The 4,102-nt window shown below is 28.8% G+C and overlaps 1 pseudogene; it reads left to right on the top strand.

Annotated features, from left to right (window-relative positions):
* The first annotated feature begins 956 nt into the window (after positions 1-956).
* LOC115035129 lies at positions 957-1,654 on the top strand (annotated as a pseudogene).
* Positions 1,655-4,102: the final 2,448 nt, after the last annotated feature.

Genomic DNA, 4,102 nt, shown 5'->3' with positions numbered 1-4,102 from the left:
AACCGAAATTATTATATTATAATATAATATGTTAAATAAAATTAATGTTATTATTATATATTATGACAACAAATTTTTATTATTATTATTATTATTATTATTATTATTATTATTATTATTATTATTATTATTATTATTATTATTATTATTATTATTATTATTATTATTATTATTACTATAATTTATTATATCAAAATTGAAACTATTGCGTTCATTTTACAACGAACGATTTTAGGGATTTTCATTTGGACTTAAATATAATAGATAATAACGGAAGACCTTGACACGTGTACCTACTCATACAGTCAATAAATTAGCCAAAAAGGTACCTATGTCCTATCTTAATGATGTGATAAAAGTTGTTCCTATACGGCTATACGTAACACTTACACTGTGTTGTACGTAAAACTAAGTTTACCAGAAGGAACAGGTTTTCTAATAGACCAATGATATAGATTGATAATGATATCCAGGTCTATTGAAAATAATAATGATACCTACGATCAGTATTCTTTTTACAATCGTAGCGAATAGCGTTTTATATTCAATATGTCACTTAAAGAACGGTTTTACGAACTTTTAAATAGTATTGTGGAATCGAAAAATGATAAAAACACTTTATACATAACAAGTGAAAAATATGATGTATTATTGAACGAAGTCAAGGAATCAAAATCTGTCAATGTTAAAAAATCTATTCACTATCGGCGACTTAAACGGTTCGATATCGTTAAAATTGGCGCAGAAGAAAAGCTGATTGCTCCGATGAATAGTGACTCCGAAGAAATGCGTTACTATGTTCGCTATAATGAATTATATGACATTATTCATGAAGCACATATTGCAACAGGTCATGGAGGTAGAAATCGTATTGTGTATGCTGTGAACAGTAAGTACAAAAATATTAACATTGAGGCTATAAATATTTATTTAAAATTATGTGAGCCATGTCAAAAAAAACATAGTATGCCCAAAAAAGGTTTAACTGTCAAACCTATTGTACACACCGAAATGAATTCACGCTGCCAGGTAGACTTAATTGATATGCAGTCAAACCCGGATAACAATTACAAATTTATATTTGTGTATCAAGACCATTTGACTAAATTTGTGATTTTACGACCACTTAAATTTAAACGGGCTGAAGAAGTTGCATACTGCTTACTCGATATTTCACTCTTTTCGGTGAACCAAATATACTCCACTCGGACAACGGGAGAGAATTTGTAAATGCTGTTATTACAAATCTATGTAGTATGTGGCCTGAAGTGAAAATAGTTCACGGAAAAGCTCGCCATAGTCAATCTCAAGGTTCTGTGGAGCGTGCCAATCAAGATATAGAAAGTATGATTGCGACGTGGATGGAGACAAATAAAACGACGAAATGGTCAGAGTCTTTAAGATTCGTACAAGCTATGAAGAACGGAGCTTTTCATTCTGGTTCGTACTGTATTAAAATGTGCATTTTAATTTTTAAAAGATACACACAAAAATTAATAATTAGGGGTGAGTGGGTGGATTTTATATTTGATAATTACAATCTGTAGTCTAGATGATTGTGAATACTATTTGACTGATAACGATGGTAGGAAAAAAAGTCCCAATTCTCGCGGAAAAAAAGTTTCGGGGGAAAATAAGTCTTGGGGCTAAAAAGTCTGTATTCTAAGGATAATATCTTTTAACTTAATATTACATAATTTAATTTCTAATTATAAAGTTAAGTATATTTGAATATATTGTATCTTATATAATTATAAGATTGTTATATTTTTTACTTAGATTATTCAACTTAGATTATTATTTTTATTGATGTAAATAATCTGTAACAAATTTATATTAAACTAATTTACGTGTACCCCGCATTCAAATTTGCCCCACTCTCCCCTACATTTTATACATATTTTATAATTAATACATTTTTAGGAATTAAACGATCTCCATATGAAGCCATGTTTGGTATTAAAATGAAAATGGGATTAGCTAATTCAATTATTCCAAAAAATGTATTTCCAGGACTGCAAACAGAAGAGGATTTAGAGGCATTGCTTACAGAACCAATATTTGAAAATGAAGAAGTTGAAATAAACAAGGATTATGAAACTTTAGCAAATGAAAATTTAGAAATAAGGGACGTAGAAAATGTAATACCGGTGAGGACAAAAAAAATTAATCAACATCGAGAAGAATCACACATTGGACTTAAAAAACAAGCCAGAAAAATGAAGGAAATGTCAAACAAGCAAATGCCAACTGTATTAATTGGAAAAACCGTCAAGGTTAAAATTCCGGAAGTCGAACGAAGTAAAGTTGATGCCCGCACATTACTGGCTGTGGTGTTAAAAGTTGTGGATGGAGAATTTTATCGCCTGGGTACAAAAGCAGGAACACTTTCTCAACTTTTCACTCGGAATCAGTTCACCTTATGCGAAGAAAATTTTTTAAAATCGGCAATAATTCCAGAGAATGAAATTGGTATTCGTCAAGCAGTATTGTGTGTTATATTAGAACAAATTGCCCAATTAGTCAAATCGTTATCAAAACACTCTTCTATATTTATTTCATCTTGTTCTGCAATAACATTATTGGTAGTAATGCTTTGCTGCTGAGTTGTTGATGGTAAAATAATAGAACTTAAATTTGTTGTATTTTTTTTATTACAATCTGTTGGTAAATTGTCTATAAATGAAATAGTTTTACTCGAATTTAAGTTTTCATGTTCAATATCATGTAACTCTGGTGAGCTACTGGTATCATACAGATTTAATTCTTCTTGTATTCTTCTACGTTTACTTCTATGGCTCTTAATCATAATTGAAATGTGCATATACAAGTTATATACAAGGCTATAATATAATGAGCATTAAGTATGAAATATAGAAAAAAGAAATAAAAAAAACATGTACCTATAATCCTATTATCCGAATTGTTTTCATAATAAAAGTTGATAATTTAAATATTCTGTTTTTTTTTTAAATAAATATTTGTTTTTTATTTTTGGTAACTGTATATATAGCTGGTATAATTTTGGTTTCAATATTGTTGAGTTATTACTACCTATAATATATTATATTATTGAATGTTTAATCCATTATATTGTTGTATAGTTACAAAAAGGAATACTATTCGTTAACAAAGATACCTACATAAAATATGCATTAATATAGTGTAATAACGTGAAAATGGACTGTGCACGCAGTGTATATACACAGTCACACACTTCAAGTTACTATCTTCTCATATGTATAATTATATGCTAAATTGACTCACCCTAATTTGATTGAGGATCCGTTAGACGTTCGATGAACAAAGGAAGAATAAATGGGCTTGATATTAAACCACTTTTGATTTATTTTTTTATTAAGAACACAACTTATATATTTGAAATACTTAAAAGAATATATTTATTATTTAAAATATAAAACATTACAATGAACATAATATATTGATATTGCTTATTACGTATGACTGCCATCAAGGGCGAACGCAGAGGGACTGAGTCTGTATGAATCTGGCCGGTGGTCGAAGGGTATCAACCGAGCACAGATTATAACGGTACTTGTATAGAAGGAGTAAAGGACATAAGCATAAAAGACCACAGATGTTTATCATAATATAAATATCTGTGTGATCGTATTATATAATGTTATAATATAATAAATTATATTGAGGGACATGATGATGACACTCTTGTTAGTTCTTGTATTAACTAGTTGTGAAGAGTGGCTATCATTACAATAGTAAAGACAAGATATTTTTATTTGATAGCTTCATACTTCATAGTGCCTATATATATACGTGCTATGCCATATATAATTTATTATACTTATACCTATATAGTTAGGTAAATATATTTACCACTGTAGTTATATATACGATGCGGATGAGTAGGTGTATTATTTAATAATTTATTATAATTATATATAATATTATACTGAAGGCAGCGGCGGCACGTCGCACAATAGATCAAAACATTATATATACCCTACGTGAATAAATATTTATACAGTGTGATTGATTAAGCGTAAACACTCATTATCTCAAAAAGTATTCACTTTTTTCAATTTTTTTTTTTTTCAAAATTTTAAATCTACGCTGTTCACGA

The sequence above is a fragment of the Acyrthosiphon pisum genome, chromosome X (genome assembly GCF_005508785.2).
Source record: "Acyrthosiphon pisum isolate AL4f chromosome X, pea_aphid_22Mar2018_4r6ur, whole genome shotgun sequence".
Taxonomy (NCBI): domain Eukaryota; kingdom Metazoa; phylum Arthropoda; class Insecta; order Hemiptera; family Aphididae; genus Acyrthosiphon; species Acyrthosiphon pisum.
This window is presented reverse-complemented; position numbering and strand designations above follow the sequence as displayed.